Raw genomic sequence first — 15,068 nt, forward strand, 5'->3', positions numbered from 1 at the left:
ATATGCACTTGGACTAAAAATAAATAATATTATCTAAAATAATATGATATAATATTCAAATCATTAATGTAAGTTGTGACTGCAGTTCGTCATTAAGCAACAAATAATTTTTACTGGAATATATTTTTTCTAATAACCCTCTCAGTATGAAAGTTACTGTTTTCCTAAACGAATAAACCTCTGTGCATTCCCAAACTATATTTCACTGACTGAATTGGTTCTTTACTTAGCCTGATATCTAGTCAATGGTGTCCAATATTAAGACAATGAATCACTGATGTCAAAGTAGGCACAACTTGTCTTGAAACACTTGTTTGAATGTGTACAGGCACCAGTTAGATTTGAGATCTATGGCAAAATGGAGGAATTTCAGCTAATTCACTTTCATCTTTCTGGAAAAATGTCTAGTCTGGATCTCCTATTAAATTTTTTTGTGTTTCGTGGATAAAATAAAATGTTTTGGGTTTAAAACAACATGGGTGTGAGTAAATGATTGTAGAACTTTTGCATTTGGGTGAACTATTCCAATAAACAGTGAGGGATTGTGGGAAGCAGATATTTGATATTCAGGTTGATCGCTGTGGTTTTTGCATTTACACCTATTGCCCCAACAAATGATCACTATTACAAACACAGACCTGGTGGTCCGTTCCTGTGTGGCATGGTATGAGCTCTTTGATGTGGCTTCTGGCATTGATTCACTTGAAGGGTTGAAGGATCAGAGGACTCTATGACTGAGCATGTATGTGTGCTAGTCATATAGACATGCATGTGATAATCATGTATGATTCCCTCAACTCCCCCCACCCCATCCACTTCCTTCAGATCAAAGAAAGCAGTTAGAGCTGTCCTGAATTTACTGTTTGAATGCAGTTGACTGGAGCAGATCTATAAACACATTTCTTTACACATGAATGATTTGTTTGAAGGTTAACACTACATACAAGGCTATTAGGCCCAAAACATAATTCCTCATCAAAGAGATTTATGAAGACATATTTTAGGATTTGTTCACTCTGACCAGTCTTTTGCCATTTTGAAGCTGTTGTGTTGAACAAACTATGTAATGGCTATATTTTATTTTGTTAAATGTAAAATATGTGTGATGTGTAAGTTTTTGTTCAACTGCTCTCCCTCTTTGCTTTAGACAGGGGTGACAAATCAAATGTAGGCTATTGTGAGAGTGATTTGCAATTCAATTTCCTGGGCAACTGTGCTATAGCAAAATACAGAAAAAAAAAAGAAAAAAAAATATTACTTGAAAGTGGCATTTCATATTCTTTTTTTTTTCTTCTTTTTTTTTTTTTTCTAAAAGTCAGATGGGATTAGAACAATATGAGGTTGAACAAATAGTGACAATTTTCATGTATTCAATTTTTCCTTTAAATGTTAGAATGGGATTGTATTAGAATTTGCACATTTGTTGTATGCTGTCTCATGAATTGTTGGCAGATTTCTCTGTTGGTACACTAAATTCTGATTGTATGAGCCACGTTTGAAGAAAAGACAAAAAAAAAAAAAAAATGATATATATATATATATATAGAGGCAACTCATTCTATTGATTTGTTAAGCGTTATATACAGTGTTTTATGTCTTATTCATCAAAGGTAATCATAAAGATCATAGTCATACCGATAAAGTTTGTGAAACTAAAATATAATGTTAATTTTTATCGTATGTTATTGATTGTTAATTTAGTTTCCACTTTATAGCATCACTTTTTGCATGATAGCTACTTGATTAAACAAGACGATAATGACTGAGACATTTCATCTAATAAGAAGAAATGTAAACACTGAAGGACGTGCTAATACATTTGTAGTCGCGCTGCCGCATCACACAAACATGTTCACACATTTTTGTTTAATTCATCGCTGATTATTACTGTTAATTTCTATGCAAATTGCAGAGGCACTGTGCATTTTTTTGCCAGTTAATTGGCTTGTGACGTAAATGTATTGCCCGGCAGTGCGGCTTCAGAGTGGCGATGGAGAGGTTTGTTTTGACAGGTAGCTCAGCTCACAGAAGATGTGAGATGGAATGGCTGTGTAGATATGCCAGTTTTAAGACCAAAGTTATTACAGTCTTATTCATTCTTCTGTTCTGTTGTCTGCCCTGTTGTGGGGAAAACATGATTTTTACCAGAAATCTTCTGAGATGGTAATTGCTGTTTTTAAAAAAAAAAAAAAAAAAAATGTATACATGTTACATCCCACTGGTCTATGAGTGTTTACAGCATTATCAGTAGATAAAATTACGTCATTCATAATTGACCTTCGAACTTAAAGGTTTTATATACACACACACACACACACACACAACCGGTCAACATTTTTGAAACACTTACTCATTCTTTATTATATTTATTTTTCACATTTTCGAATAATAGTAAAGTCATCAAAACTATGGAATAACATACATGGAACTATGGGAATTATGTTGTGACTAAACAAAATCCAAAATAAATCAAAACTGTGTTATATTTTAGCATCTTCATAGTAGTCACCCTTTGCCTAGAATTTGCAGACATGTACTCTTGACATTTTCTCAACATATATATATATATATATATATATATATATATATATATATATATATATATATATATTATACACAAACACACAGTAGTGCTGTCAGTCGAATAAAATATTTAATCACGATTAATCACTATCTTTAATATGATTAATTGTGATTAATCACAGATGTTGGCTCTCTGTATACTTATGTCAAAATGCATTTAATTCTTTCTGAGAAAAGAAAAAGAATATATAACAATAATGTTGATTAAGATTTTGTAGTATTCCACGGTATAAATATAGAAATGCACTACAATAGCACCAATTCAAGTAATACTAAATATTTCCCAAAGTTTAAGTGGGAGGTTGACTAATTGAAAAAACTATTTCTAATAGGTTGAGTATAAATTGTAATGGGCATTAAATATCTTAAATCCTCATCCTCCACAATTTTTAGCATGGCAGTTCACTTTACTACAGCAGTCGTGAAGTCGCATTCACATGATTTGTGCTGTTTTGAACTCCACATGAAAAGTCTTGTTTTGCTCTGAGCACTGGCACTCTGCACGTAAATGATACTTCATCCGAATTGTCTGTTAAGACGGAATGGCAACACAGCGCCGGTGAAACACTGATTCTGCACTCTAGTGAATCATGTAAATGCAGCTTTTGATAGGTTCTATCTTGGTTTTTCTCTGTCCTCTTATGACAGAAACACTGACCACCACTTCAGCCCAACTCTCCTCTCTGTATCTCTGATATATGACATCATTAATCGAACCTGAGAGCTGCAGGCCACAGACATACTGAAGAACTCTTTCTTACACCCTCTTTCTATCTCTCATATAAAGCTCATAAGAATCATCAATCAAACTGTCTCTTGGATACTATTTAAATTTCACCACAATAATTTTCTGACAAAAAAAAATAAAAAATATATGCATGTTTTACAATGTTATCTCTAAACTGTTCTTAAATAGAAGACTTTCGTCAGCAGTTAATATTCAACACTGTGAAAAGTAAATGTATTCTTATAGTTGTCTGTTTGCTCTTTTGTCTCAACATGTCTTTTATAAACACTCTGACAGCTTCTCTACTCCTATGGCATCACATAAAGCACATCAGTTCTATAATTACAGTCCCGCTTTATCAGAAGAAAGCTTTTGTGTGATACGCCGTACCACTACGCAGAGTGTTTTAGCATTGAAACATCAAAGCCCTTCTAGTTCACACACCGGTAATTCCATGTACTCTCTGTTTTGAGATGCCTAGGCTTGTGACTGAACAGGAAATTGTGGCGTTTGAGCCGTTAGTGTTGCTTGTCACACTGTACAGAATTGTACAGCCTAAAATAACTATTGTTTTGCACATTTATGGAACGAAGAAGTGGCGAAACTAGAAGGTGCCCTTAGGATGTTCAAAGGCTGCTATGATTATATATCATTTGTACTGCATTGTATGGACCGCTTTTATACTTTTATACTTAATAGTAAAAAAGGCTTTTTTTCTTTTCTTTTTTCTTTTTTCCACTTTGGAGCTTAATAGCCCCAGAACCCATTCACTTTCACTGTATGAAAAAGTGTGGCCAGGATATTCTTTTCACAGAAGAAAACACGTCAGTATGAGGATGAGTAAATATCACCATCATTTTCACTGTTGGATGAGCTCTCCCTGTGTGTACTTGAGTGAACACTGTAATTTGGATTATAGCTCTCCAATTCTCTATGTGGTGAAAAGGGGAAGACGGTCGGGAGAGGAAAGTGCCTAGAGACTAAGCTAATCTGAGCGTGAATAAAGATATATAGAGGCAGTAGGACTATCGCCCACGGTTAGGGAATGTTTATCATGCAGACTGAGCAAAATAACACTAGGGAGGATTATGTAAAAACAGCTAAAGCGAGAGAGAGGGAATCCTGGAACAGAGGATGGAGCATGACTGATAATTGCTATAAATATGCAGACAAGACACACAACCTTTTCCCCTCCACCCCACCCTATTACAGTAGCATGCTAATCAAAGCTGGAGGAGGGGTTTGATGGGTGAATACCTCTGTACACAGATGGTGGAGCAGTGGAGAGGGTCAACAGTAAGCTATGCTAAAGAGTCTGGGCTATTTAAACCTGTCTGAATGTGGTGGAGCAGAATTCTGAACACACATAGATCACTGGTAGCTGTGGTGCAGCAATAGTGCAAATTCAAACTGAGGTTTAAGTTCGGCTTGAATCATGTTCCATTTCTCATTTCACCCCTACTTTCCTGTCTCCTCCTCCAAGTAGGAAGTTGAGATGCACAATATTTAGGGGCCATATCGATTTTTGTACAATTTACTGATATATCAGTATTATTGTCCAGTTATCAGCCTCAACATAAACCTTATTATTGGCCTGTTGCATCGCCCAGAACTGTAATATTGGTGCATCCTTAATAGGAGGGTAATTGATGAAGTTTTAAGGGGTTTAAGTTGTTTTTTTGTATTAATGAATGTCCAGGTTATCACACCCAAATCACCACCATTAATTTGACTAGAGAACATTTTATTTAGAGATTTCGTGTTATATATATATATATATATATATATATATATATATATACACACACACACACACACACACAAACCAAAAGTTTGGAATAATGTACAGTTTTTGCTCTTATGGAAAGAAATTGGTACATTTATTCACCAAAGTGGCTTTCAGCTGATCACAGTGTATAGTCAGGACATTAATAACATGAAAAAATTACTATTACAATTTGAAAAAAACAAAACAATTCAGAACCTCTTAAAATACTTCAAAGAGTTCTCATCAAAAAATCCTTCATGTGCAGCAATGACAGCTTTGCAGATCCTTGGCATTCTAACCGTCAGTTTGTCCAGATACTCAAGTGACATTTCACCCCACACTTCCTGTAGCACTTGCCATAGATGTGGCTGTCTTGTCGGGCACTTCACACACACCTTACAGTCTAGCTGATCCCACAAAAGCTCAATGGGGTTAAGATCCATAACACACATTTCCAATTATCTGTTGTCCAATGTCTGTGTTTCTTTGCCCACTCTAACCTTTTCTTTTTGTGTTTCTGTTTCAAAAGTGGCTTTTTCTTTGCAATTCTTCCCATAAGGCCTGCACCCCTGAGTCTTCTCTTTACTGTTGTACATGAAACTGGTGTTGAGCGGGTAGAATTCAATGAAGCTGTCAGCTGAGGACATGTGAGGCATCTATTTCTGAAACAAGAGACTCTGATGTACTTATCCTCTTGTTTAGTTGTACATCTGGCCTTCCACATCTCTTTCTGTCCTTGTTAGAGCCAGTTGTCCGTTCTCTTTGAAGACTGTAGCATACACCTTTGTATGATTTTGATTTTTTTTTTTGACATTTCAAGCATTGTATAGCCTTCATTCATCAAAACAATGATTGACTGATTGCATACCCTAGCAGAAATTGTGAAATTTTGGCATTGATTTTGAAAATATGACTGATCATGCAAAAAAACTGTCTTTTATTTAAGGATAGTGATCATATGAAGCCATTTATTATCACATAGTTGTTTGGCTCCTTTTTAAATCATAATGATAACAGAAATCACCCAAATGGCCCTGATCAAAAGTTTACATTCCCTTGAATGTTTGGCCTTGTTACAGACACACAAGGTGCTCCTTGAAACAACCACACCGTCTTTTTCTAGAGCAGCCTGTATTTCTCCTGAGGTTACCTGTGGGTTTTTCTTTGTATCCCGAACAATTCTTCTGGCAGTCGTGACTGAAATCTTTCTTGGTCTACCTGACTTTGTCTTGGTATCAAGAGATCCCTGAATTTTCCATTTCTTAAGTGATTGAACATTACTGACTGGCATTTTCAAGGTTTTGGATATCTTTTTATATCCTTTTCCATCTTTATAAAGTTCCATTACCTTGTTACGCAGGTCTTTTGACAGTTCTTTTCTGCTCCCCATGGCTCAGTATCTTGCCTGTCCAGTGCATCCACATGAGAGCTAACAAACTCATTGACTATTTATACACAGACACTAATTGCAATTTAAAAAGCTACAGGTGTGGGAAATTAATCTTTAATTGCCATTTAAACCTGTGTGTGTCACCTTGTGAGTCTGTAACAAAGCCAAACATTCAAGGTTATGTAAACTTTTGATCAGGGCCATTTGGGTGATTTCTGTTATCATTATGATTTAAAAAGGAGCCAAACAACTATGTGATAATAAATGGCTTCATACGATCACTATCCTTAAATAATTTTTTTTATTTATTTTTTTTTTTTTTTTTTTTTTTTTTATTTTTTATTTTATTTTTTTTTTGCATGATCAGACATATTTTCAAAATCAATGCCAAAATTTCACAATTTCTGCCAGGTTATGCAAACTTTTGAGCACAACTGTGTGTGTGTATATATATATTCACCAATCAGCCACAACATTAAAACCGCCTGCCTAAAATTGTGTAGGTCCCCCTCGTGCTGCCAAAACAGCACCAACTTACATCTCAGACTAGCATTCTGGGATGCTATTTTTCTCACCACATCTGTATAGAGTGGTTATCTGAGTTACCGTAGACTTTGTCAGTTCGAACCAGTCTGGCCATTCTCTGTTGACCTTTCTCATCATCAAGGGATTTCCGTCCACAGAACTGCCGCTCATTGGATGTTTTTTTTTTTTTTTTTTTTTTTTTTGGCACCATTCTGAGTAAATTCTAGGGACTGTTGTGTTTGAAAATCCCTGGAGATCAGCAGTTACATAAATACTCAAAACAGCCCATCTGGCACCAACCGCAGTCCAAATCATTTTTTAAATTTTTTTAAATGTTATTATTATTATTATTATGATGATGATGATGATGGTTTATGTGAACATTAACTGAAGCTCCTGACCCGTATCTGCATGATTTTATGCACTGCACTGCTCCCACACGAATGGCTGATTGGATAATTGCATGGATGATTGTTGTAGAATGCAATTCTGAGATGCTGGTTGGCGCTGTTTTGGCAGCACGAGGGGGACCTACACAATTTTAGGTAGGTGGTTTTAATGTTGTGTCTAATCGGTGTATGTTCGCAGCATATGTCACAAAACTTCCACCGTCAACAGCCCTTAACTGGTGAGATGGAGGATATGTATGTCCCTAAAGCTAGAGAGCAAGAGCTGAAAACACTTGGAGAACACTCAGTTATCAAGGTTAGAATAAGATGTGTCAGGACTATAGGGATCACACCCTCTCTCACACCGTTGTACTGAAGCTCCACTGCGGCCTTGCTTTCCAAATCAGAGCAGGCACTTTACTGTGTTTGCACAACATGCTTTTTAAAAGCATTCTATGATATTAATTATTCACATGCCGGTGCCTGAAAGACCAAGCGAAGTTCAGCTTGAGATGAGTGTTTTAAAATCCAATTAACAATTTAGCTTTATTTTCACTTGCTTCTTGAAACATCTGTTTTAAGCATTAAATGTATATTTTTAACACTATTCCACCCTCCACAATGTAGTTTAATCAATTTCCCATCGAGTTAAACTTATTGACTCTGACATGTTCTTCAAAGCATGTGCTTCAAAAGCAGCTTCCTCTCAGTACTCATGGCATGTGGGAGAGAATTGGGATGCTGCAGTGAGCCTAACACAACTGGGTTTAGATAACATGCACCAGGCAGAGAGACAGCGAGATGGAGAGCAGCTGGGGTTGGAGCTATAGCACTGTTATGCAGTCCTATTGAGCTCTAGGCTACAAGGACTAAATTTGGGTTATGATTGTCAACTAGTTGCGCAACATCAGTCGAGTAGTGAGGTTAACAAGTAGTTTTGAACACAAGAACGTTGCTCTGTGTGAACATCCCCTCAGAAATGTGTCAGATCAGGTGAACCCAAAACCAGCCTTATTTTTCAAGGCTAAATCAGTCCTAAACTCATCCAGTCCGATGTTTCCAAAACCTGATTATGTTTTTTCAGGGAACTCCATGACTGGGATTGGAAAAAACTGATTTAGGCATTCACGCAACCCACCGACTAGTTGTGTCTTGAGACCCTTGCGTTGTAGTTCCACTCCGGTGTGCTACGTCATGTTGAACACAAGAATGTATCCAATTTTAATGTTCTCTAAGAAATGCATTTGATCAGATTCAGGTTAACCTGAAACCAGCCTAATTTTACATATTTTGAACATCCTTAAGGACACACCATGGTGGCATGCAGCCCTGTTTTGGTCAGGTTCTGACACTGACTGTCATACACAAACTCTCTGACCCTGGGTTTCCTGCTGCGCTGGGCCTGTACAGGAAAAATCTAGAGCAAAGAGGATGGAGTAATGCATTTATTTGCAGGAAAGACAGGATTGTAGCCTGCGCCATTGCAGCTGAACTCTAGATCCAATGGTGTCCTGACACATTCACGCTGCTTGTGTCCACTGCTCCCACCCTAGAAGAGGTCACTTTTTCCACACCGCCCCAATTTCCATCCCTCGCCTGGTTTTTACTCTCCCTCTACTGTTTCTCTTTTGCTGGAAAAACGAACAGCCCCATACATGGATGACATCAATACATGACATAGGCCACAAGCTGGGGCATATTTAACGAGGGTTCAGGTAATGGAAACGCACAGGGTCAATGTGGGCACGTCCTGTTTGTCCTGTACGCTAAATGACAGCTGCCCTGCTGTGTCTCCCAGGTTAATTGACTCTGTTTTGTGGGTTACATGATTACATCTTGCCAATGACCGTGATTTATGTTTATGGTATTTTGTTGTGGCAAGAAACATGTCACATTTATTGGAACCAACATAATGACCTTGCTTGTATAGGGGAACACCCATGGAAAAAAAAAGGATTAAAGTCTTGCTCTCTGCAAGTATATAGTAGCTAGTGCTTCTCTTGAATTGGATGAATTTGCTTAAAGGTGAAGAGTGGAATTTAAGAGTCTCTTGTGACACCAGACAGAATTGCATAAATGAGTGTGTTTGCATGCTCGTTCTTACAACCATTATGCTTAATAAGCCAACAACATGTAAGGTCATGTAAACGGCTTATACGCCATTAATTGTTTTGGTTAAGGTCATAAATGGTTAAAGTATAACAACGATGGGCACACACAGATTTGTGCCTATAACCGTTTTTCACATTCTATATAAACACCTTTACTGGCACTCTAATTGGATAAACTACACTTATTTTGTATTATTATTTTATATATATATATATATATATATATATATATATATATATATATATATATATATATATATATATATATATTTTTTTTTTTTTATTTTTTTTTTTATATAGTTACCAGCATATTGGTGCACATGTAAATGTGTTTGGTGTCAGTTCTGAGAGTGGTTTACCAAACACTCCCAGTCTTACATTGTTCAGTAAAACAGATAGTCCCGGAAACTTTTGTTATGTCTAGTGGTTGCTGTCTGGATGCTCAAACAGACAGAGCAATGTTCTGATAGCGCCACAATATTTACACTGTGTGTGGAAATCTAACTATGAATGTCTTATAGTTGTATGTGCACATTAAGCTGGGATTGGAGAAAGTATTTAAACATTGATGAAAACAATACACTTGTCACCTTTAATATTGTGCATAACAATGGCCTTTAGCTGTGACTATATTCATAAATAATATATTACAACCTCTCATACCTTTTTGCTTAATTATCCAACTTTGTCATCATTTGTGGTGTTGTTGTTTTATTCAGTAGTCTTATTCATTGGGATTCATTTTGGATGGGATGTTTAATCCCAGTAGAAATAGTGCAGTGAATTGTACAAGATGGGAACTGAGCAAAAATAAAAGGTGTTCCATTGATATGTAATATTGAGTGTGATCGAGTCTGTGTGTATGTGAGTGTGGAGGTGAGGGCGTGGTCGAGTGCCCGTCTGGGGAGAGAGAAAGTGGTAAGGACATCCACCTGAGAGGAAGAATTGTAGAGCCATGGGAGAGAGAAACATGAGAGTTAATACACTTCCGAGGCCAGAGCACCAGGGGAACTGGATAGGTCAGAAGGAAGGAGGGGAGGGATCACAGAGAGAGAGAGAGCGGGCACGCCGGCCCCCGAGTACTCTGCTAAATGGTCCTCCGTCAACTGTACTGTTTCATCCATTGATGCCGGGCGGTGGCACTGGACCCACTCTGCCGATCCTTTCGGTTGTCGAGAGATGAATTGCTCCAGCACCACGGGATTGGTGACATGCCTGACGTTGCTGGGATCCTCAGCCAGCACCCACCGTCGGCAGGTGTCACGGAGCTGTTGAGTGAAGGCAAACGGGCAGCCGACATTGCTCAGCATCAGATATCGGAACCGCTGGCGGTGCTCTTCTGGACTGCGGCCGACCAGCTGCAGGATGGCTTTCTTCAGCTCGGTGTACCTCAGGATGTTGTCGACTGGGAGCTGTTGGGCTGCAAGTTAGGCCTCCCCGGTCAGCAGTGGTAAGAACTGGACTGCCAATTGCGGCCACAGCCACTTCAGAGCTTGGGCCATGTGCTCGAAGAGCTCCAGAAAGGCCTCCGGATCGTCTTGCGCCCCCATATTTGCAAGCAACACATGGGGGTTCGCTGCTGTTGGGGTCGTGGTATGCTCTGCAATGCCCATCAGTCGAGGTTCGAGGAGTGCCTCGAAGCGCTGTTGCTGCTCCGCCCTCAGATCCATGAGGGCCTGGTGTTGAGCCTGGTGGATGCTGGCGAGGGATCGGAATACTTCCTCCAGTGACAAAGATGACTCCATAGCAGCGTACTCTTCCTCCTTGTCCCGGGTTTCAGCACCAATGTAGCAAATGTTCATATTTGGATCAAAGGAGGAAGCAGGAGCTGGGTGAACATTCCAAAGTAAGTCACTTTTAATCGCAACACTTTACAGTGTACACACACTTTGCTTTTCAGCATAATGAAATAAACACACAAATATATGCTTTTCAGCAGTCACTTTCCCACAGACTCGGCTTCGTCCTCTCTCTCTGGACTGGGCCATCTTTTATCTCCACCCAACTTTCACCTTTAACATAGAAACGGTAATTAGTCACAATTCACCTCAGGTGGATGTCCTTTACGCTTTATCTCTCCCCAGATGGGCACTCGACCATGCCATCACATCCACAGTGAATGATATAAAGAGTGTGTCTTTAGAATCATTGATGCTATACCATACCCTTTGAGGGTGGACAGCACACAGCTCCCTCATTATCACCTCACCTGAGCTTAATGTGCACTGCAGGCTTGGCAATGTTTCACTTTGCTACCTGTGAATCAGCTCAACCCCTCCCCATTGAAAATTAAATCATCTACCACCATACATAAGTGTTGGAAATGTCCATTTATTGCCTGTCTCCTGTAATAACTCCACCAGGTGTTTAAGTGCTTTAAGATAAAATTGTGTCATAGCACCTTTTTCCCATCTACCAGAGTCTCTTGCTCTCTCTGTTCCAAAACCTAGTGAGCTGACTTACTGTCTACTGCCTGAATATGCAGATTCCTTCTAATTGGGTCTTCACACATCCAGCAATTACATTCCTTGTGCCACTTAAGGGATTAAGAGACAACAGTTTAACCTGAGTTTCTACAGTAGAATGTGGTTTATGTGTCCATGTAAATGCAGACAGCTTTCTAAAATGTTTTTTAAGAGTGTGCATGTGCCTGAAAAAGAACGGAAAACTAAACTGTCACCGGATGTATTGCTGCATCATGTCAACTAGTCAAACAGCAAATAAATAAATAAAAATGTATGTGGATCACAGTGGGAAAAAGGAAAATTGCACGCATATACACACTCAACTAGAACACGGCAATTTAAAATACAGACTACTGTCCCTTGTGTCCGCATATAGGTTAAAGTGCACTGGGGAAATCCCAGAGTATGATGTAAGAGTGAAACCAAACTATCACAAAAGTTAGGTAAATTTAAAGAAACAAAAACAGCTGCAGATGTGGAGCATTTGGAAATAAAGCAAAGCAACAGAGAACAGAAAACACACAGTGCAGACTTCCTCGGATGTCATGTCCATTATTTACACATGCATCACATTCTGACCAAGCCACATGTATACGGGGGCAGCAAGTGAACCGCGTGCACGTGTAAATGTGACTGACACTTTTGTGTCTTAAGCAGCTGTTCTCAATGAACAGATTTCTTGTGTCCATGTAAACAAGCTTACTGTCTGCTGTTCTATTCGTAGACTCTGCATTGCATCACCGCTCATTTGAAAAGAGATTAGCTAGTTCAATCGGCAACTTTCTTTGAAAAATAATTACTTCTGGCAGGTTTATCTCTGTACACAAACACTTTGGAAAATAGTCCATGTTTAAGATTGAAAATTGTGTTTTATTGAAAGATTTCAGTATTGAATGAAATACATCTATACTTGCAAATTTTCAGTTAAGATGAAAATGCAATGCCAACAAGTGGTTGAATTAATTATCACAGTCACTAAGCATTATGTTTAGGGCTGGGTGTCAGTACAGAGTTCCCAATTCGAATCAGATTCACAGTTAGACTATTCAGTTAGATTCCGATTTTATTTTTGACTCAGTTCTGATTAATTTGGGTATTTGGAATGTCAATTTTGCTAAGAGTATAAAAGCAATTTGACCATTTTTAATAACAATTTTGATACCACAACAAAATACTAACTAATTTCAGTAAACAGTGTTTCAAATTGTCAAGCAATTTTTCAAGACAAGTAAATAGTCAGTAATAAAGATTAATAACAAATAAGTACATAAATAATAAAATCAAAATGGTGTTTCTCCTAGATTTTATATAAACTCAGCAAAAAAAAAAAAAAAAAAGAAAAAGAAATGTCCCTTTTTCAGGACACTGTATTTTAAATGTAATTTTGTAAAAATCCAAGTAACTTTACAGATCTTTATTGTAAAGGGTTTAAACAAAGTTTTCCATGCTTGTTCAATTAACCATAAACAATTAATGAACATGCACCTGTGGAATGGTCGTTAAGACACTAATAGCTTACAGTCGGTAGGCAATTAAGGTCACAGTTATAAAAACTTAGTACACTAAAGAGACCTTTCTACTGACTCTGAAAAACAAAAGAAAGATGCCCAGGGTCCCTGCTCATCTGTGTGAACGTGCCTTAGGCATGCTGCATGGAGGCATGAGGACTGCAGATGTGGCCAGTGCAATAAATTGCAATGTCCGTACTGTGAGATGCCTAAGACAGCGCTACAGAGAAACAGGAAGGACAGCTGATCGTCCTCGCAGTGGCAGACCACATGTAACAATACCTGCACAGGATCGGTACATCCGAATATCACACCTGCGGGACAGGTACAGGATGGCAACAACAACTGCCTGAGTTACATCAGGAACGCACAATCCCTCCATCAGTGCTCAGACTGTCCGCAATATGCTGAGAGAGGCTGGACTGAGGGCTTGTAGGCCTGTTGTAAGGCAGGTCCTTACCAGACATCACCGGCAACAATGTTGCCTATGGGCACAAACCCACCTTCGCTGGACCAGACAGGACTGGCAAAAAGTGCTCTTTACTGGCGAGTCGTGGTTTTGTCTCACCAGGGTGATGGTCAGACTCGCGTTTATCGTCGAAGGAATGAGCGTTACACCGAGGCCTGTACTCTGGAGCGGGATCAGTTTGGAGGTGGAGGGTCCATCATGGTCTGGGGCAGTGTGTTACAGCATCATCGGACTGAGCTTGTTGTCATTGCAGGCAATCTCAACACTGTGTGTTACATGGAAGACATCCTCCTCCCTCATGTGGTACCCTTCCTGCAGGCTCATCCTGACATGACCCTCCAGCATGACAATGCCACCAGCCATACTGCTCGTTCTGTGCATGTTTTCTTGCAAGACAGGTATGTCAGTGTTCTGCCATGGCCAGCGAAGAGCCCGGATCTCAATCCCATTGAGCACGTATGGGAACTGTTGGATCGGAGGGTGAGGGCTAGGGCCATTACCCTAGAAATGTCCGGGAACTTGCAAGTGCCTTGGTGGAAGAGTGGGGTAACATCTCACAGCAAGAACTGGCAAATCTGGTGCAGTCCATGAGGAGGAGATGCACTGCAGTACTTAATGCAGCTGGTGGCTACACCATATAGTGAATACTTGTTGACCCCTCTCCAAACATAGCGCTTATGGTTGTGACTATAAAGCTCTATTTTGGTCTCGTCATGCCAAATTACAGTGTGCCAGAAGCTGTGAGGCGTGTCAAGGTGTTGTCGGGCATATTGTAACCAGGCTTTTTTGTGGCATTGGCTTCTTTCTGGCAACTCGATCATGCAGCTCATTTTTGTTCAAGTATCGTCGTATTGTGCTCCTTTAAACAACCACACCATCTTTTTCCAGAGCAGCCTGTATTTCTCCTGAGGTTACCTGTGGGTTTTTCTTTGTAACCCGAACAATTCTTCTGGCAGCTGTGGCTGAAATCTTTCGTGGTCTACCTGACCTTGGCTTGGTATCAAGAGATCCCCGAATTTTCCACTTCTTAACAAGTGATTGAACAGTACTGACTGGCATTTTCAAGGCTTTGGATATATTTTTATGTTCCTTTCCATCTTTATAAAGTTCCATTACCTTGTTACGCAGGTTTT

At 39.1% G+C, this 15,068-nt stretch overlaps 1 protein-coding gene across 1 annotated transcript in view; it reads left to right on the top strand.

The window, feature by feature from the left end:
* Positions 1-15,068, top strand: part of LOC127454388 (threonylcarbamoyladenosine tRNA methylthiotransferase-like) — a 594,560-nt gene that overhangs the window by 357,890 nt on the left and 221,602 nt on the right. The gene's annotated exons all lie outside the window — the stretch shown is intronic.

This window comes from Myxocyprinus asiaticus, chromosome 16, assembly GCF_019703515.2.
Source record: "Myxocyprinus asiaticus isolate MX2 ecotype Aquarium Trade chromosome 16, UBuf_Myxa_2, whole genome shotgun sequence".
Taxonomy (NCBI): domain Eukaryota; kingdom Metazoa; phylum Chordata; class Actinopteri; order Cypriniformes; family Catostomidae; genus Myxocyprinus; species Myxocyprinus asiaticus.